The sequence below is a fragment of the Lemur catta genome, chromosome 4 (assembly GCF_020740605.2).
Source record: "Lemur catta isolate mLemCat1 chromosome 4, mLemCat1.pri, whole genome shotgun sequence".
In the NCBI taxonomy this organism is placed as follows: Eukaryota; Metazoa; Chordata; class Mammalia; order Primates; family Lemuridae; genus Lemur; species Lemur catta.
This window is the reverse complement of record NC_059131.1, coordinates 17,586,391-17,608,969: the sequence shown is the minus strand read 5'-3', so window position 1 is coordinate 17,608,969 and position 22,579 is coordinate 17,586,391. Positions and strand designations below refer to the sequence as shown.

The following is a 22,579-nucleotide window of genomic DNA, read 5'->3' as shown; positions in this document are numbered from 1 at the left end:
TCAAAAGATTTCCATCAAATGTTCCTCTTTTCAAATCCCTTAGCAACCTTTTCAGTTATTTAATCATTCATTCATTTGATATTTGAGAGCCTATCATGCTTCATGCACTGATAAGACACTGGACATATCACAATAAAGAAAATAGACAAACTCATGCTTTTGGCCGGGCATCGTGACTCACGCCTGTAATCCTAGCACTCGGGGAGGCCGAGGCAGGTGGATCCCTTGAGGTCAGGAGTTCGAGACCAGCCTGAGCAAAGGTGAGACCCCGTCTCTACTAAAAATAGAAAGAAATTACCTGGCCCAACTAAAAATGTATATAGAAAAAATTAGCTGGGCATGGTGGCGCATGCCTGTAGTCCCAGCTACTCGGGAGGCTGAGACAGTAGGATCGTTTAAGCCCAGGAGTCTGAGGTTGCTGTGAGCTAGGCTGACACCATGGCACTCACTCTAGCCCCGACAACAGAGCGAGACTCTGTCTCAAAAAAACAAACAAACAAAAAAAAAAAAACCTCATGCTTTTAAGGGGCTTACAATCCAATGGAGAAGACAGACATTAAATACACAATTGCAAACTATGTTAACGTGCTATGAAGAAAAAAATAAAAGGTATTTACTGGGATTTTAAGAAAAGCTACTTTGATATATAGAGACCTAGTCCTGACAGCTACTGATGCTGGGTAATGAATACATAGTAATGGTCATGGATTCATCATACTCTCTACTTTTGTATATATTTAAAAATTCTCAAAATGAAAGTTAGAAAATGAAGGAACCAAAAAGAGACCTGAAAGACAGTAGGTGTTAAACAAGCAAAGCATGGCAGAGAAGAGCATTCTCTAGGCCAAGAGAAGAGTAGATGCATCAATTTAGAGAATGGGGGAGACTGCACACTGAAGCGATTAAAAGAAAAATTAAAAGATAGGCTGATCTCTATAAATAATTTTTTTAAAGCCCCAGCAAAAGCTAAAGAACTCTCATGTTCACATGCTACAGGTGACAAATATTCCAAATGGTAATTACAGGCATGAGCCACCACGCACAGCCATATTTTATAGATCTGTGGCCCCTCACCCCCAGGGTTGCAGACCGGTACCTGTCTATGGCCTGTTAGGAATGGGGCTGCACGGCAGGAGATGAGCAGCATGTGATCAAAGCTTCATCTGTATTTACAGCTGCTCCCCATCACTCACATCACCACATAAGCTCCGCCTCCTGTCAGATCAGCAGCAGCATTACATTCCCATAGGAGCACGATCCGCACTATAAACCTCACATGCTAGGGACCTAGGTTGTGCGCTCCTTATGAGAATCTAATGCCTGATGATCTGAGGTGGAGCTGATGTTCTCATATAGTACGTTAGAACATAATGACTACAGAGAAAAATAAATCAGGCAAGGAGTATAGGAATTGCTAATTTCCCCATGCTTTTCATGAGCAGGAATTTGTTAGGCAATAAGGCAAATAAAGACGAGCAATACCTGATTCCCTGCCTTGAACTGATCACAACCTAATAAACAGAAATATGAAGAATTCTACAAAAGACAAACAGTGCTATGGGAACACATAGAGAAGAGTCACAAGGCAGAAGGAAGTGAGTTGCAAGCTAGATTTTGCTTTTGTAAAGACAAAAATATTAAAAAGAAAAAATTCCCTAAAAAGAATGTGAAAACTGTATTTTAAATCCACATTTTAAAATTTTACAAAACCTTACTGATAAATATTTTAAGATTTGAAAAAACAGAGACACATACTATTTTCCTGTTCGGGAAAACTATAATTAAGATAAAAACTGATATCAAATTTATAGGCTTCATGCAAATCAAAGAAAAACTACAATATGGGCTGGGCATCATGGCTCACACCTATAATCCCGGCACTTTGGGAAGCCAAGGTGGAAGGATCGTTTGAGCCCAGAAGTTCAAGAATAGCCTGAGCAACATAGCAAGACCCCCATCTCTACAAAATTTTTTTTTTTAATTAGCTAGGAACGGTGTGTAGCTTGAGCCTGTAGTCCTAGCTACTTGGGAGGCTGAGGTAGGAGGATTGCATGAGCCCAGAAGTTGGAGGTTACAGTGAGATACAGTGGTGCCACTGCACTGTAGCCTGGGCAACAGAGGAAGACCTTGTCTCTTTAAAAAATAAGGAAAAAACCCTACAATATGTTTTAGAAACATAATCATATAAGAATCATTACAACAATTAAAAGGGTAAATGTAAGAAAAGCCAAGGAAATTTTGAAAAAAGAAGTGTATGACTGTAGGTATACTCTAATGATTATGAAAACAGTTATTGATATGCTGTTCTTATTTGCATTTCCTTCCACTCACTTCCCCCCATTCTATGAGTAGCATCCATTTCCTTGGTGAAGTTTAGAAATGAAAAGAGAAATAGTTAATATTTACTTTATGAATTAAAGAAAGAATTTTGTGGTAAGGTAAAAGCCTTGAAAGTCTGGCTTTCATAAAGAAGGGATTTTTAAAATGATAATATTTTCTGGCCAAGACTGAAAGAGTAGGATTATAGTTTCTTTCACAGTATAGAGCAGATACCCACTCTGCTCATGACAGAATATGAGGCTTCCGACTTAGGGTAGAGGGATGAAATTAATATAACCTAGAGAAAGTAAAAATTACAGTCCCAAACTCCTGATTCTGGCCAAAGGACTGTGAGATTATGGGATAAAGGAATGAGACCAGATAGGAGATGCAAGTGACCAATACTCCCTTCACCTTCTCCAGAAAAAGGCTGCAGAAGAAAAGGAATATCTGATGGAATAAAGAAATCTAGGAGTTGGAAGGGCTTCTGCTCTGCTTCGTGATGAGACTGTGCAAACTGACTGCCGTCTAGGAGCATTCCTTGCACCATAAGCACACATGTGCATGCACACACACTCACACACCATCAACCTCTTACCTCTCCCTATGCACACTCAGCACAAGCTGGAGATAGCCAAACCAAAATATCTGCACAGAATCACAGTAAGATTGAGGAAAAATGTAAGATCAGCTCTGGCATCTGCCTTCTCTCCCGTGTGCCACGGGAGGTACTGGGAAATTCCTGCGTGCTCTAAAGTAGTACAGGAAAGGTAACTTAAGATGCTGGATGTTGAGTTTGCCAGAAGAGGTCACTGTGATAGGGGCAAAGTAACTCCGTAGCAGAGGCCTGGAAGAGAGAATACCTAGGTGGGATGCGGGTGGGTTGAGGGGGGAGATGGGAAGTCCAAGCCCAACCTCAGGCTATCTGTGACACCAGGGAAGGTGGCCAAAATGCATCCTAGGAGCCAGAAGAACAGACCTTAAGTAGCATCAGTTGTAAACTAGAACACCCAAGGACAGTTCTGATAGCACCTCAGTGGTTACAATTCCAGGGAGTAGCCAATCAGTCACTTTAAAGAACAGACCAGTGAGCAATCAGAGAAGACAGCACATAGACTGAGGGTCTTGGCACCCTTCCACCACTACCAGTTCACACAAGACACATACACTCAACTCATAAGTCTGAATTCTTTTGTGAGAAGATGGAAGGAAAGCGACAATATTTACATAAGTAGTATCCAGAGACTGAAATATCCAAAGAGTTTAGCAGATTGGAGTAAATTTGGTAATCTTCCTCCAGCTATCCAGTGACCAGGGTTCATCAAGAGGAAAAGGATGAGTTATAGAAAAATAAAGAAGCTACATTTTCTTTGCATACCTGAGTATGAGTAAGCAGTGATCCTGCTATAGATTTTATGATGATTATTTTATGTGAGATGCAATAGAAATACTTCCTGACACATTAGAAACCAACATTATTTTAAGATTAACAATGGACTTTCAGTTCAAGATTGCAGACTGAGACCATGATCTACCTCTTCTCCCTACTTAACACCTCATGTCAGGAGGGCCTGGGAATGTGGGCAGGCCACAGAATAACATAGTTAAAAACCACCAAAGATGGCCAGTACAACTCTGTTGGCAAATAAGTTAATGTCACAGCATTTATTGTGAGTCTAAAGTCTTTTTCTGAGGGCTTATAGTGTGAACTTTGAGACGGAGATAATAGCAGGCAATCTCAATGGAAAGGGTTAAAAAAAAATTAAAAAAAGGAAGACAACACAGAACCCATCAGAAATCTCCATGCAGAAAAATTCCTTCCCTACAGCAGAAATTGAGGGACAGGTTCCAGCTTGTTAGCCTTGTCTCTTCAAGTGCATAATAAAAAGGAAAGCCCACCTCCCACTCACCACAGCAAGTGGGAAGCCAACTGCAGAGTCCTGTGGTCAGCCATGACATTCAGTGGGTAAGACCATGTTCTGTGAAGGAGAATACTGACCTTTACAGAACTACACCAGTTACCAAGATTTCAAGGGCTATCATTAACTACCAGCAGAATCACCTAAGGTGTTCATGTGCCAACCCCAGACATAATGAATAAAATTTTTGTGAATGGGGCCAGGAATCTACATTTTAACTGAGCCCCCAAGTGATTGTTATACACATTCAAGTTGGACAACCACTGATTGTGACATTCAATTGAAAATACTGTAAAGAAGAAAGTCAGAAGTCACCAGCCACTTAACAAAAACCAAGAGAGGTACTAAGGTTAAAAAGCAGAGGCACGACCCAAAGAAAATATGGTAAGGCAACAAAGACAGAAAATATTCTTCACTTTAATTGGTATCTTGTGAGAGATTCAAGAGGCCAATATATCCATAAAGCAAGAGAAATCTGTTCTTAAAATGCAGTAATCAAGGAACAAGAATTTCAACAACAATTATTTTCAAAATGAAATAATTTGATTTTCAGTAAAGGTCAACACGGACAGTAAGCCCACTATAGCCTATCTCCCTCACTGATTACAACTAAACACTCTGTACACAATACTAAAAGCCACTCCCTGAATACTGTAAAAAGTAACAACAACAGGTACATTGGGGAGGACAGTCAAAATGTGAAGAATAACCAATATAGCAGTGACTTTACTTTTAAAAAAAATCCTTCTTTATCTACCACTTTTACCTAAGGGTAGGTGCAGTTCCAGAATTAGGCAGCAAGTACACACAGCAAAAACTCCACGAGAAACCCCCTTTCTAACTGGAGTAAAACAAGCATCTGCGAGCTAGAGAGTGGTTGGGGCAGTAAGAGGGGAGTTTTCAGTTCCTTATCTTTTTGGTTTTTCTTTTTCTCTGCTGACCCGCCTTGAAGCCAGTCTAAGGTCATGAGGCTGCACTACTGAGGCCGCACACCCAAAAGCCTATCCTGAGGAACTGAAACAGGAGCCAGGGTAGTGTGAAGAATGTGGGAGGAATCTTTACTATGTATTTCTCTCTTTTTTCCCTTATTGCTTTAATCCAGGAGGGCCCCAAGGGGCATAACAGTGGAGGAGGAAGACGCTAAGACTCTGAGAAAAAGAAACCCCAACTTTCTAGTGAAAGGACAAGCAAAAGAAGCACCTGAGAGCCAGAGAGCATAAGAAAAGTCCCAAAGAGGACAGAAAGGGAGAAAATCTCCTAATTCCAAGTTGCCTATATATAGAAGAAACATATAGAAGCCAAAGGCTGGAGGAAATGAACAAAAATACAAAACACTCAGAAAGATGTAATAATATAGAGATGTCAATTTTCCCCCAAATGAATCTTTAACTCAATGCAATTCTAATCAAAATCCTTCATACATTTATTTTTTAACTTGAGGAATATATTCTAAAGTTAATCTGTAAGAATTAATACCAAAGAATAAGATGTACATTTTTGAAAGACTAATAAAAGGCTTTAAAGCTACAATAACATTAAAACAATATGATAATTATGCAGTAATAGAGAATTAGATCAAAGGAAAATTAGTACGGACAGATAAATACACGTATATATGGGAATCTTACATGTGATAAAGGCAGACTTTTTTTTTTTTTTTTGAGACAGAGTCTCGCTCTGTTGCCCGGGCTAGAGTGCCGTGGCATCAGCCTAGCTCACAGCAACCTCAAACTCCTGGGTTCATGCAATCCTCCTGCCTCAGCCTCCCGAGTAGCTGGGACTACAGGCATGAGCCACCATGCCCAGCTAATTTTTCTATATATATTTTTAGCTGTCCATATAATTTCTTTCTATTTTTAGTAGAGACGGGGTCTTGCTCTTGCTCAGGCTGGTCTCGAACTCCTGAGCTCAAACAATCCGCCCGTCTCGGCCTCCCAGAGTGCTAGGATTACAGGTGTGAGCCAGCGCACCCGGCCAAAGGTAGACTTTTAAATCAGTGGGTAAAAAGAGAAACATTCAATAAATGCTATCAGAACTAATTATCTATTTTAGTAGAAAAAAAGTCAAATTTCTACATAACATCATTTATAAAAACTATGAAAGATTAAATAGTTTTAAAACATTCAAAGATGAAAGACCAACAGCCAATTAACATAGGACAAAAAGAAGTTAAATAATTACAACTTAAATGACATTCCTTTTTTAATCTTTTAGATTTTCATTATGTTTTTAAAAATCTGTAAATATGTATATGTGTCTGTCTGCACTCAGTGTAATATGTCAAATGTTTGGATATTTCTACACTTAAAAAGAGGGAAAAAAATTAAAGAAAAAAGATCTGAATACTTAAACATTTCAGAACTCCTATATGTAAACAAATCATATAAAAATGAAAATGCAAGTAGAAAAGCTAAATTATTTGTAAAAAACATGATGTTAATATTCTTAATATATTAAAATGTATACATAATGACATAAAAATTGGTAAGACTCCAATGGATAAGTGGATAGAGAACCCTAAATACAACAAAGAAATAAATTAAAATGAAATACCATTGTGCACACGCCGATTTAGCAAACATTGGGGTGGGGAACAACATGATAATGTAGTGAAACAGGCATGCTCACTTGCTGACAATGAGGAAAAGCTGACACTATATAGGGAGCAATTTGACAAAGTAGCAAGAACCTTAAAAAATGTTGATGTCTTCAAACATTTAATTACAAAAATTTTGTAATATTACAAAATTATTACAATTTGGAAGAGTCTTCAATTCTAGCCTCACATTTGACAGCTGTGTCACAAGTCACATTTGAGCATCAGTTTCTTCACTGTAAAATATCAATACCGGCCACTAATTCACAGAGTTGTGATATTTAAAACAATAACAAAGCATGTAAAAATCTCTTGAAAACTGCAGAGCAGAGGGTTGCCCAGGGTCTGGAAACTTCTGGGGATTTCAGAAGCTTTGGACATGTATGAATGTTTGTGAAAAGAGCTACAGCTTTAAGCAGGCTCTCAAAGGGGCCCTGATCCTAAAAAAATTGAAAACCACTACAGGTATAGAAAATAAAAGTGAGAATGTTCTTCTCAGTGTCCAACTTGTTGCCTGGCACAGTACAGGCTGAAAATAGGGATTCACTATAAAAATCCAGATAGTATTTAATAGGATATTAAACTTACCCTGTTTATTTCTAAACCCCTCAGATAGTATTCAGTGACTTCTTAGGAAATTGTTCATTCTCTGACACAGTTGTAAATGGAAGCTGAAATGAAGAGAACAATATGACAGTCAGTTTGATCTACTTGGATCAATCACATGAAATTAATGCAACCTACTTTAGAAAATGGGGGGGCTCAGTAAATAAATTCAATATATTTAAAATACTATTCTTAATTCATTAAGATGTGCATAATTAATACATAAACTATACTGAGACATTTCTCTTGAAGCAAACAAAAACTACAGATTATATTTTTTTTCAATAAAATAGAATATAGAAAATTAACACTTTCTACAAAATAATTCTTTTTATAATTTGAAAAATAACAGTTTTGAAAAATTTTTTAAATTAAAATAATTGTACATATTTAGGGGATACAGAATATTTTGATATATGTATACAATGAATGTGTAATGATCAAATCAGGATAATTAGCATAACCACCACCTTAAACATTCATCATTTCTTTGTATCGGGAACATTCAAAATCCTCTATTCTAGCTATTTGAAAATATAGAATAAATTTTTGTAAACTATAGTCACACTACATTGCTACAAAACACTAGAATTTATTCTTCCTATCTATTACTAGCTGTAATTTTGTATCAGTTATCCAAACCTTTCCCAATCCCTGCTCCTAGCATACTCCTATCCCCTTGCCTTCCTGCCTCAGGTAACCAGAATTCTAACTCTCTACTTCTATGACCTCAACTCTTTCAGCTCCCACATATAAGTGAGAACATGCAGCATTTATCTTTCTGTGCCTGACTTATTTCACTTATCATAATATCCTCCAGCTCATGCATGTTGCCGCAAATGACAGGATTTCATTTATTTTTATGGCTGAATACTATACTATTTCATTATGTACATACACCATATTTTCTTTACTCACTCATCTGCTGATAGACATTTAGGTTGATTCTGTTATCTTGGTTATTGTGAATAGTGCTGCAATTAACACGGGAGCACAGATAACTCTTCAACATACTGATATCCTTTATTCTGAATAAATACCCAGTAACGGGACTGCTGAATCATATGGTAGTTCTATTTTTAGTTTTGAGGAACCTTAATACTGTTTTCCATAATGGCTGTACTAATTTACATTCCCAGCAACAGTGTACAAAGACTTCCCTTTTCTCTACATCCTTGCCAGCATTGTTCGTTTTTGTCTTTCAGATGATAGCTATTCTAACTGGGGTGAGATGATATCTTATTGTGGCTTTGATTTACATTTCCCTGTTGATTAGTGATGTTGAGCATTTTTTCATATACTTGTTGGTCATCTGTATGTCTTCTTTTGAGAAATGTCTATTCAGATCATTTGCCCATATTTTAATTGAATTATTTATTTTTTTTGCTGTTAAGCTTCTTATATATTCTGGCTATTAATCTCTTGTAGGACAAATAGTTTGCAAATATTTTCTCATTCTACAGTTTGTCTCTTCACTCTGTTGACTGTTTCCTTTGCTGTGCATAAGTTTTTTTAGTTTGATATAATCTCATTTGTCTCTTTTTGCTTTTGTTGTGTGTGCTTTTGAAGTCTTAGCCATAAAATTTTTGCCCAACCCAACATCCTGAAGCATTTCCCCTATGTTTTCTTCTGGTGGTTTTATGTTTAAAGGTCTTACATTTAAGTCTTTAATCCATCTGGAGTTGATTTTTGCATATGATGAGAGATTGGGGTTGTTTCATTCTTCTGCATATGGATATCTAGTTTTCCCAGCACCATTTATTGAAAAGGCTGTCCTTTCTCCAATATATATTCTTGGTGCATTTGTCAAAGATAAGTTGGCAGTAAATATGTGGATTTATTTCTGGGTTCTCTATTCTGCTCCATTGGTCTATGTGTCTGTTTTTATACTAATACCACGCTGTCCTGGTTACTACAGTTTTGTAGTACATTCTGAAGTCAGATAATGTGATACACCTCCAGCTTTGTTCTTTTTGCCTACGATTGCTTGGCTATTTGGGGTCTTTTGTGGTTTCACACATATTTTAGAATTATTTTTTCTATTTCTGTGAAGAATGTCTTTGGTATTTTGATAGGGATTACATTGAATTTGTAGATTTCTTTGGGTGGTATGGTCATTTTGACAATCTTAATTCTTCCAATCCATGAACATGGGATGTCTATTTTGTGTGTGTGTGTGTGTGTGTGTGTGTGTGTGTGTGTGTGTGAGTGATCTTCAATTTTTTTCATCAGTGTTATGTAGTTTTCATTGTGGAGATCTTTTACTTCTTTGGTTAAATTTATTCCTAGGTATGTTGGGTTTTTTGGTAGCTACTGTAAATGAGATTGCTATCTTTTTCACCTAGTTTGTTACTGGTGTATAGAAACACTACTGATTTTTGCATGTTGATTTTCTATCCTGCAACTCTAGTGAATTCATTTATCATCCTAAAACTGATAAAATAAAGGAGTCTTTAGGTTTTTCTCTATATAAGATCATGTCGTCTGCAAACAAGGACAATTTAACTTCCTCTTTTTCAATTTGGATGCTTTTTATTTCATACTCTTGCCTAACTGCTCTGGCTAGGATTTCCTAGTACTACATTGAATAAGAGTGATCAAAGTAGCCATCCTTGTCTTTAATTCTTAAAGGAAAAGTTTTTTACTTTTCCCCATTCAGTATGGTATTAGCTGTGGGTTTGTCATATATGGCCTTTATTGTGTGGAGGCATTTTCCTTCTATACTTAATTTTTGAGAGTTTTTATCATGAAGGAATGTTCAATTTTATTAAATGCTTTTCTACGTCTATTGAGATGATCATTTGGGCTTTATCCTTCATTCTGTTGATGTGATGTATCACATTTATTGATTTACATGTATCGAATGATCCTTGTATTGCTGAATAAATTCCACTTAATCATGGTGTAAACTCTTTTTGATGTGCTGTTAGATTCAGTTTGCTAGTATTTTGTTGAGGATTTCTGCATCTATGTTCATTGGGTATACTGGCCCATAATTTTCTTTTTTGGTTATGTCCTTCTCTGGTTTTGCCATCAGGGTAATGCTGGCCTCATAGAATGAGTCTGAAAGAATTCCTTCCTCTTCAATTTCTTTGGAATAGTTTGAGAAGAACTGGTTCTTCTTTAACATTTGAGAAGTGTTAGCTCCTCTTTAAATGTTTAGTAGAATTCAGCAGTGAAGCCATTCAGTCCTGGGTTTTCCTTTGTTGGGAGACTTTACTACTTACTCATTATTGGTCTGTTCAGGTTTTCTATTTCTTCTGGGTTCAATCTGGGTAGGTTATATGTGTAAAGGAATTTATCCATTTCCTCTAGGTTTTCCAATTAGTTGGCATATTGTTATTCATAATAGTTTCTACTGATCCTTTGTATTCCTGTGTTATCAGTTGTGATGTCTCCTTTTTGTTTCTGATTTTATTTATTTTATTTTATTTATTTGGATCTTCTCTCTTTTTCTAGTCTAGATAACAACTTAATTTTATCTTTTTTAAAAAACCAACTTTTGTGGGGTTTTTTTGTTTGTTTAGTCTCTATTTTCTTTAGTTCTGCTCTGCTCTTTATTATTTCTTTCCTTCTAGTAATTTTGGGTTTGGTTTTTTCTTGTTTTATTAGTTCCTTGAGGTGCAGTGTTAGGTTGTTTATTAGAAATCTTTCTACTTCTTTGATGTAGGCATTTATTGATATAAACTTCACTCTTAGTACTGCTTTTGGTGTATCCCCTAGGTTTTGGTATGCTGTGTTTCTATTTTCATTTGTTTTAAGAAATTTTGTTATTTCCTTCTTAATTTCTTCATTGGCCCATTAGTTGTTCAGAAGCATGTGTTTAATTTCCACGTATTTGTGGTTTCCAAAATTCCCCTTGTTATTGATTTCTAGTTTTATTCTATTGTGATCTGAAAAGATATTTGATATAATTTTTTTTATTTGTTGAGACTTGCTTTGTAGCCTAACATATGTTCTACCCTGGAGAATGTTCCATGTGCTGATGAGAAGAATGTGTATTCTGTGGCTGTTGGATGAAATGTTCTGTAAATGTTAGGTCCATTTGGTCTATAGTGCAGTTAAATTCCTATGTTTCTTTCTCCATTCTCTGTCTAGATGATCTAATGCTGAGAGTGGGGTATTGAAGTCCCCAACTATTATTATATTTGAGTCTATCCCTTCCTTTAGCTCTAATAGTATTTACTTTATATATCTAGGTGCTCCAGTGTTGAGTGCATATATTTTACAATTGTTATATCCTCTAGCTAAATTGATTCCTTTATCATTATAAAATGACCTCTGTCTCTTTTTACATGGAAATATAGAAAATTATCACTCTTTCTAGGAAATAGCTCTTATGCCAAAAGATTAAGTCTATTAGGTTCTTAAGTATGAAATGTCCGATTTCCCTTAATACTAAGTTTGACAGTTGGTATCTCTGACATTTCATTTTGACACCTCTTGATTTATTTTTATTGTGAAAGTACATCCTCAGTCTTATAAATGCATCTTTTCACTTATAATTATCTTTCAAACTTTTTAGAGCAATTTTTGTGAAACCATGGATAAGTCAAAAATTCATGTTATTTTCGAATATGAGTTCCATCATGGAAACAGTGCAGCACGGATAGCTAGAAATATCAATGAAGTGCTTGGCAAGGATGTGGCTAATGAATGCACAGTATGACAATGGTTTGAGAAGTTCCATTCCAGTGATTTTAATCTTGAAAAGGAGCCCTGTGGGCGACCTGAGACCAAGGTGGATAATGATGAGCTGAAAGCTGTAGTGTAAGTGAATCTATATCAACCTATGTGTGAATTAGCAGCAAGGTTTGACATTACTATTCCAACAATATTGGACCATTTGAAACAAACTGGCAAAGAGGCTGGATAAATGGCTTCCGCATGAATTAAATGAGCTTCAGAAGAGATATCATCTCAAAGCTTGCCTTTCTTTGCTGTTACGACATAAAGGCGAACCACTTCTACACTGTATTGTTACGTGTAATGAAAAATGGATTCTTTTTGACAATCACAAGCATTCAGCACAATGGTGGAATAAAGATGAAGTGCCAAAACAAAGTCCAAAAGCAAATATTCATCAAAAAAAGCTAATGCTGTCTGTTTGATGGTCCAGTGCTAGTATTATCCACTACAGCTTCGTGAAACCTGGTGAATCGACTACAGCAAAAGTCTACTGCAACCAAATGGACAAAATGATAAGGATGCTTATGATTAAGAAACCAACTGGTCAACAGAGACAGCCCAATCCTTTTGTAAGACAACATTTGACCACATGTCACACAAACAATGCCGCTCAAACTACAGAGGCTGGACTTGGAAACTCTCTGTCATTCACTCTATTCACCAGATCTGTCAGGACCTCTCTGTCATTCACAACTGACTACCACTTCCCGACTCTGGACCATTTCTTGCAAGGAAAAATATTCAATTTTCAACAAGCTGTGGAAAACGCCTTTCACAATATATGACAAACCTACAGCCAACATCATACTGAATGGGGAAAAATGGAAAGCATTCCCACTTAGAACTGGAACCAGACAAGGTTGCCCACTGTCCCCACTGCTATTCAACATAGTGCTGGAAGTCCTTGCAAGAGCAATCAGGCAAGAGAGCAGATTGAAGGGTGTCCAAATGAGGATAGAAGAGATCAAACTCTTACTCTTTGCTGATGATATGATATTATATTTAGAAAACCCCAAGGATTCAACCAAGAGACTCCTGGAATTGATCAATGAATTCAGTAAAGTCTCAGGATACAAAATCAATACACACAAATCAGAAGCATTCCTATATGCCAATAACAGTCAAACTGAGAACCAAATCAAAGACTCAATACCCTTCACAATAGCAACAAAGAAAATAAAGTACCTAGGAATATATTTAACTAAGGAGGTAAAAGACCTCTACAGGGAGAACTATGAAACACTGAGGAAAGAGATAGCAGAGCACATAAACAGGTGGAAAACCATACCATGCTCATGGATTGAAAGAATCAACATTGTTAAAATGTCTATATTACCCAAAGTGATCTACAGATTCAATGCAATCCCTATTAAATTACCAACATCATTTTTCACAGATATAGAAAAAATGACTTTATGCTTTGTATGGAACCAGAGAAGACGCAGTTTAGCAAAAGCAATTTTAGGCAATAAGAACAAAATGGGAGGTATTAATTTACCAGACTTCAAACTATACTACAAGGCTGTGGTTATTAAATCAGCTTGGTATTGGCACAAAAACAGAGACACAGACCAGTGGAACAGAACTGAGAGTCCAGATATAAAACCATCCTCATATAGCCACCTAATCTTTGACAAAGCAGACAAACATACACTGGGGAGAAGATTCCTTATTCAATAAATGCTGCTGGGAAAACTGGATAGACACATGTAGAAGACTGAAACAAGACCCACACCTTTCACCTCTCACAAAAATCAAATCACAGTGGGTAACAGACGTAAACCTAAGGTGTGAAACTATTAGAATTCTGGAAAAAAATGTGGGAAAAACTCTTGTAGACATTGGTCTAGGCAAAGAATTTATGAAGAAGACCCCAAAGGCAATCACAGCAACAACAAAAATAAATAAATGGGACATGATCAAATTAAAAGGCTTCTGCACAGCCAAAGAAACTGTCACGAGAGCAAACAGACAACCTACAGAATGGGAAAAAAATTTCGCATGCTATACATCCGATACAGGGCTGATAACTAGGATCTATTTAGAACTCAGGAAAATCAGCAAGAAAAAATCAAACAACCCTACCAAAAAGTGGACAAAGGAAATGAATAGAAACTTTTCAAAAGAAGACAGAATGGCCAACAAACATATGAAAAAATGCTCAACATGTCTAATCATCAGGGAAATGCAAATCAAAACCACAATGAGATATCACTTATCTCCAGGGAGAATGGCCTTTATCAAAAAGTCCCAAAACAATAAATGTTGGCGTGGACACTGAGAGATAGGAACACTCATACACTGCTGGTGGGGCTGCAAACTAGTGCAACCTTTGTGGAAAGCAATATGGAGATACCTTAAACAGATACAAGTAGACCTACCATTTGATCCAGCAATCCCATTATTGGGCATCTACCCCAAAGAACAAAAGACATTCTGTGAAAAAGACACCTGCACCCAAATGTTTATAGCACCACAATTCACAATTGCAAAGATGTGGAAACAACCCAAGTGCCCATCAATACATGAGTGGATTAATAAAATGTGGTATATGTATACCATGGAGTACTACTACTCAGCTATAAGAAACAATGGTGATATAGTACCTCTTGTATTTTCCTGGATAGAGCTGGAACCCATTCTACTAAGTGAAGTATCCCAAGAATGGAAAAATATGTACTCATATGTACTCACCATCAAATTGGTTTCACTGATCATCACCTAAGAGCACATTTAGAAATAACATTAATCGGGCATCGGGCAGAAGTGGGGGGGATGGGTGTATACATACATAATGAGTGCGATGCACACGGCCTAGGGGATGGACATGCTTGAAGCTCTGATTTTTGGGGGGAGGGGGGTCAAGGGCAATATCTGCAACCTAAACTTTTGTACCCCCATAATGTGCTGAAATTAAAAAAAAAGAAAAAGTAACAAGTTGTTTTCTAGAATATTAAAAAACAAATCAGTAAGGTTAACATCACCAGTGATATCATGTTTGTATCATTCTCTCTGATATGATATGATGTGAAGTACTTTACCTCTGTGGTACTCTCTCTAAAAACCTGTAGCAGAAGTCTAATCATGAGAAAACCATCAGACAACCCTAGTTGAGAGACATTCTATAAAATACCTGGCAAGTGCTACCGAAAAGTGTCAAAGTCACCAAAAACAAGCAAAGACTAACATAACAAAGTGTCACAAACTAGAGGAGACTAAGGAAACAAAGTAACTAAATGCAATGTGGGATCCTGAATTAGATTCTGGAACAGGAAAAGGACATTAGCAGAAAAAGTAGAAAACCCAAATAAAGTCTGAAAAGTAATGTACCAATGTTGATTTCTTGGTTTTTAAATATATATCATGGTTTTGTAAGATGCTAACATTACAGGAAAACAACGTATATGAGAATCTTGTACTATCTTTGCAGCTTTTCTGCAAACATGAATCCATTCGAAAAAATTTTTTAAAAGAAATGTATGTACCATTTGTCATTGTCCCCAGCAATGTATGAGAGTTCCAGTTTTTTCTGCATCTTTGCCAGCACCTGGTATCATCATTATTTCTTATTTTAGTTATTGAAATAGGTATGCAGCGGTATCTCATTGTGGTTTGAATTTGCATTTCCCTAACGGATAATGACATTGAACATCTTTTTATGTGCTATTTACCAACCTTATATCTTCTTTGATGAAATGTCTGTTTAAGTCTTTTGCCTGTTTTTAAATTGGGTTGTTTCCTTACTGCTGAGTTTTGATAGTTCTTTATATATTCTTGACACAAGTCCTTTATTGGATGCGTGATTTGCAAATACTTTCAGCCTATAGGTTGTATTTTCATTCTCTCAACAGCATCTTCCACAGATCAAAAGCTTTTACTTTCTACCAAAGTCCAATTTATCATTTTTTTCTTTAATGGATTGTGATTTTGGTATTATGCCTAAGAATTCTTTCCCTAATCTTAAATCATGAAGATTTTCTCCTGTGTTTTCTTTCAAAAGCATTATAGCTTCACATTTTACATTTAGGTCTGTGATACATTTTGAACTAATCATTAAAGTATGAAATAAAAATCACAATTCATCTTTTTGAATATTAATGCAAAGCCAATACTAATTACTAAAAAGGCTACCTTTTATCCACTGAGTTGTTTTTGTACTTCTGTCAAAAAAACCAATTGTCCATATTTGTATGGGTCTTATTTTGGGACTATCTATTCTGTTCCAATGTCTATGTGTCTATCCATTTGCCAGCACCACACTATCTTTATTACTATACTGACATTCTTTTAGTACCTTAAATATGCTGTGCTCCCTCCTTAATTCACGAACTTTAGATATGCTGGTTCTGTCTGCCTGGCATACTCTTCCTCCTTCATCTAGTAACTCTTAACTCATCTTTCAGAATTCAACTTGTCACTTCCTCAGGAAAACCTTTCCATCATGAAGGTCAAAGTGGTTTCATGAACAAGAGAAAAAACCAAGACACATCAGTCCAAGAGGGCTTCTGATTACCAACTCTGCAAGAGCCAGGGACCACTGGTAGTTTTAAGAAGCTATTTGGATTTCCTAAGCTTTGTCCCTGTGTTTCTTTCTGTCATCACCACCACCACCCCTTCCCTACCTCTTCTTCTTTCTACCTTGCCCATAATGCTTGGCTGTAAAATCCTAAAAGTACAAAGAGAAAGTGTACTTGTCATTCTGGGAGGGCACATGAGGGAAGAGCTACCAACTATCACTCCACTGCTGCTCTAGATAGGTGTTGGAGATAGATAAGATTCTCTAAAGAATAGAGTAGATGAATTTCCTAGGGCCTAGAACAAAGAGCAAACTCACCTAGGTTTAGCAACAAAAAGGTCCATCCCCAACAAAAAAGCTAAAGCCAGTAGTGAGGAACAGGCTGATCTTTGTACTGAGCTATCACAATTTAGAGAACTGGCGGGGAACAAAGTTAAGACTTACTTTAAAGAGCCTCTTCTCTTAAAATGCTTTGTAGTTGACAATAATGATTTCAAAATGCTATACTGTAATTAGAAAAAAGAAAAGCAAAGTGAACTATTTTCTGAGCATTTGTTATGTTCCAGGGATGGGGCTAGATACTTCATATACATGCACTCATGTAGTCTTTACAAAAAGTCTATGAAGTAGCTGTTATTTCCACTTTCCAGAGAAAGAAACTGACCTTATACAGCCAGATTGATTCCATTTTCTTCTTTATTCTTACTCTAATTTTTTTATGATAATTAGACTCATTATGAAAAGACATAAAGCAACACATGAAAAATCTCTACTTAAATGAGAAAAGACAATTAACAGATACCAATACCAAGATGACACAGATGTTTGAATTACGTGACAAGAATTTTAAAGCAGCTATCAGTAAAATGTTCCAAGAAGCAATTACGAATACTAGTGAAACAAATGGAAAATAGTCTCAGCAATGAAAATTTTAGAACTGAAAATTGCAATAGCCAAAATTAACATCACTGGATAGATTCAATAGTAGAATGAAGATAACAGAAGAATCAGTGAACTTGAAGTTAGATCATAGAAATGATCCAATCTGAACAGAAAAATAACAGATTGAAAAAATAATAATAAATAAAGCTTTAGGGACCTGTGGCACAATTACAGAAGGTCTAAATTCATATCAACCACATTCCTAAAGGAGAGGAGGAAGAGTATGGACTAAAAAAAAAATTTGAAGAAATAATGACTGACAGAGAAAAACAGTGTGTTACCTACAAAGGAACAATTAGAACAATGGCAAATTTCTCATCAGAAATCATGGAAGCAAGGAGGAGTCCTTATGTTAAGAAAAAAAGATTATCACAAGAGGCTGGTATCACTGTGTTCTTTTTATTTCATATTTTAATTTTAGATAGTATTTACTGAATCCCTACTACAAAAATGGAGAAAAGTGTACTTATATCTCCCACAACCCAATTTGTTATTCTATCCTGTTTAAATTCCCAACATTTACATTCTATGTTACAATCATAATTGTAATTGCCATAGGTATTCAGTCTTAGAGCTACACTTAAGTGAGTTTGGTATCTATCAGGTTTAAAGGATACAATTAACAAACTGGAGCCATGGCAGCCTCCTCATTCAGACTTCACTAGACCCTCCTATCTAAACCATAGCTCTTCCCTACCACAAATGGCTGTGTGTTCCACTTCTGTTTTAATTTTCCACAGCACTTAATTATCTGAAATTATTTTATTTTTCTTCTTCATTATCTGTCTCCTTTCTCCATTAAAAAGCAAGTTTCATGAAAGCATGGGCCTTATATATTCTCTTCTCTGATATATGAATTATATGCTTATTCTTGTATTGGACATTTACTTTTGAGAGTGGACAGCTGAAAACCTCTTCTTAGGAACTCAGTTTTTAAAAATACTAGATATAAATTTGGAAGTATGATTTTACAATTTTTAAAGCAACATTGAGACAAAATGTACATGTAATAAAGTCTGACTAATGTAAATGTACAACAAAATGTGTTTTGACAAATGAAAACACTTATGTAACTACTACCACAAACATTTCTATTGTCCCCAAATGCTTCTTCATAACTCTTTGCAGTCCAATTTTTACTTTAATATTTAAAGGTATCCTAAATGAATTCTATGTGAAATAGTTTTACATGTAACAGAAGGTTTTTCCACACCTACCAATTAAAGGATCAAAATACTCATATTTAATATTTAGTGAAAAGAAAGAAAGAAAACTCCCTGCATCTCCTCATGCTGCACACCCACTTGTGAACATCCCTTCTCCCCTTCTCCGGGTGATATGTGCTTATCTATCACTCAAGTACCAGCTCATGCTACCTACCTTCTCTGCAAAGCTCTAACTCTCCCCCTCCTCCTGTTCCTTCTCCAAATTAATATCTAGCTTCCTATGGCATATTATTATTCCCTTTATGTCAATATTTGTTACACATTTTATAAACAATTGTTAGTCCATTAAGGAAAGAACTATGTCTCATGTACGCATGTAAACCCAGCACCTGGTATTCAGTGCAAACAGTACATACTTACTAATTATTAAATCTCATGATTCAGGTAAAATATTGCCTACTTTACAAAGCCCTATCCAACTCAATCCCTAATCCTGAAAATATAAAATAATTTAGTTAGGCACTTGGGTACATTATTCTAAACTACTATTCAAAGAACTCAATTGAATTGTCAATTCAATTAGAAATTCATCATTTGGTCATCTTAAGCTTTCATTTAAATATTTAATTCTGAATTTTAAACATTAATGCTGAAAAACACTGTTCAATGGCTTGAAAAATGCCTGCTGTTTCTTTAGAAGAATCTCCATATTTATCTAGAGATAATTTAATTTATGTTTTTCCATTTTATAAACAATGCAGAATTCGTTTTGCACAATTGACAACAAGTTGATTTTTCTTTAAAACCTCTTCTTAATTTATTCCAAATAACTTAAAGATCCTAATTCAGCATAATAGCCTGCTTCATGAATGTCAACATTCACTACCCAAACGTCACTAACATGTTAAATGCTGGGGGGAAAAAAAACCAAAAACCTACTTTTTCATAAAGCCCTAGGGGAAAAACTAGGGCCTCAATTCATAAAAGTCTGATTCTTCACTAGAAGATCATAATTTTAAAAATATATTCTAGCAATATTTTTGAGAGAACAGTGACAACTGATATAGTTTTCTTCTGTCTTCAGTGAAGACAGGTTTTAAAAACAAAGGAAAATTGAAAGAATTACATATTTGTGTGTCATAATCAACAGATGCTTCTTAAGACAGCTTTATTTTAGCCATAAATATTATATCAATCATTTTAAACAGGATTTCATAAAATTTTCCCTGTATTATATTTAAATTTTTATTTAACCTAATAGCACTGTCTTTTTACATAATCAACTTTACCTCTTAAAATTAATAAAAATACCATTAGTAGAAAGGAACAAATTATCAGATTCCTATCCACAGTTCAAGATGAAAAACACAATACTTTATAAGAATTACTATAACTAAACTTCTCACATGAAGCTCCACTCTATTTCCAGCATAGTTTAAATTGATCTCCCTGACTAAACCTGTCATATATCAAAGCCAGATTAACTCCTTGAATTTCTACAGTTCTTTCAACATCAACTTCTGTTGAAAAACCATCAATGATTTCCCATAAATTCTACCTAGTTAGCTTGATTTACAAGTCACCAGGGATCCTGCCCCTATCTATGCCCAGCTCCTGCCTTACCCCTCAGTCATTTCCTATTATCAGGCCCTTCCTCAGACTAATCCTTCATCCCTGTGTGCCCTTCCCAACTCCTGGCTCCTAAGAGAATCCATATCCTATTAAACTTCCAAACTCCAGTTAAAAATCCTGCAAAAAATTCTTCACCAACAAACTTGTTCCCCCTCTCCCTTACTCATTAAGGTACTTACGAATTGGTTCTACAGGGGTAAGTTTTAAATTCTTTTTTAACTTAACAAATTCCATTGACTTTTTCATTTCAAAAAAATAATACTAATAATAATTGTTGAATACCCACCATATACCAAGCCATCCTAGGCACTGGTTCTACAGCAGAAAACAAAATAGATGCAGTTCCTGTTGTCACACTGCTTACACTTATACGTAAAAGGATATGAACTATTTGGGTATTAATTTATCATAATAGATCAAATTTTCCACTGTTGACCAATTAGGTTGTCTTCAGTTTTGAAAACTATAAGTAATACTATTGTGAATGTAGCTCTAATAGAGCTTTTTCATTCCTTGGATTATCTGCTTAGGGTCATTTCCCAAAGGTAGGATCATTAAATCAGTGGCCTTGGATATGTTTATGGCTTTTAAGATACATACTACCATACTACCTTCCAAATAAGCTGTTCTAATTTCAAAAGCGATGCATGAGCACTTGATTCCTTGTGGAGTTCTTTATTACCCTTACTCAATAAGTATAAAAAAGTTATTCGCTATTGCTTTAATTCCCAATGAGGTTGAACTCCTTTCCTTATGTTTACTTTATGTCCCCTTAATGAGCTATGGGCATGTTCTTTATCAATGTAATTACCAGAATCATGGTGTTGTAAATATTTTTACAATACTCGGAGTAATCATGTAAGGTCATATTCATAAATGTTTACCATTTTGTTATTTTTTAGTTTTAATTGTGGTTTTCTTCACATAGATGTGCTTTATTTTTTACAATCACTTTTTTAGTTTTCTTAATTTAGAAGATTACTATTCTTTGAATAGTATCACTAGTTTATCAAGTTAAAAAAAAACCAGAATATTTGCATATGGACAGGCTCAACACTAACTTTTCTAACTGCTATGTGATCACCCTAAAACTTATTAAACAATTCTACCAGTGACAGATTTTATGCTTATTTCTTGTATATTCAATTACTAAACTATATTTTGTTAATTCTAAAAATACTTGTGTTTTCTAAAATAGTATTTTTTAGTTTTTTGAAACTAGAAGTATCAGAATTAAAATCTAAAATATCTGCCAGTATACAAGCAAAATAATAAATTGTGATGTATGTCACTACTTGCGTAAACCTATGGAAAATAAATACATTCCCTTAGAGGGTACCTGTTTATCCACCGAAAACCACAGCTGAGTCAACTGCACAGGTAACTCACATGCAGTTGAATTTTAACTTACATTTGAAAGTCTAACTTGCTTGAAAATATTTTCAGAAAGATTGAACCATAATAAATCACTGAAATAAAAAGCTATTGTGATGTAAAAATTGTCTGTTGTGAGCCAAGCAAAGACAATTAAAGGCAGTAAAAATTGCACAATCTCTCAAAATAGATCATAGAATTATCAGTGCTGGAAGGCACTGGTGTGACCAATTTGCATTTTACGAAGTAATATCACCCAAGTGCTGGATACCAATCTGTCAAAAGTTTCCAGCTGACTCAAATAGGAAGTTATTTAATTCACAGTTTATATATAGAAAAACTGAAACTATGAGGTTAGCCAAAAAAGAAAAGCAGTTAAATTCCAAACACTTCCCATATGATTCAAAATTATACTGGCAATCATATCAACCAAGAAAGCAAGCACAGGTGAGGAAAGCAGCATGTCAAAATGTGAAAAAAGATCAGACTCAATCTTATAATTCAAAAAAGATGGTATAGAAGTTATATGAATAAACATATACTTCTGTCTGTAAATTTTTAAGAAGGTTTTTAAAAATAAACTGTTTTTTTCTGAAAATATATTAAATCTGTGGCATATATCACAATTAATAATCTTAGCATTAGACATGTAGTATATGTGTATGTGTAAATATATGTGTTTACATCTATTCAGTTACTCATTTACTCATTCATTTCTGAGTAAAGTAAGAACAGAGAAGTAACAAAATTAAAGATATAATGCATAAAGATCAAACATTTCCAAAATCCTAAAGATTACTGTGATGCAGAAAAATACATA

At 35.4% G+C, this 22,579-nt stretch overlaps 1 protein-coding gene across 8 annotated transcripts in view; it reads right to left on the bottom strand.

Moving 5' to 3' along the window:
• The window catches only part of NCOA1 (nuclear receptor coactivator 1), a 241,129-nt gene that overhangs the window by 151,289 nt on the left and 67,261 nt on the right, over nt 1–22,579 (bottom strand). For all 8 annotated transcript variants that reach the window (XM_045549164.1, XM_045549169.1, XM_045549165.1 and 5 more), the window contains one exon: nt 7,423–7,505. The gene's annotated coding sequence lies outside the window, so the exon portion shown is untranslated. The remainder of the gene's footprint in view (nt 1–7,422; nt 7,506–22,579) is intronic.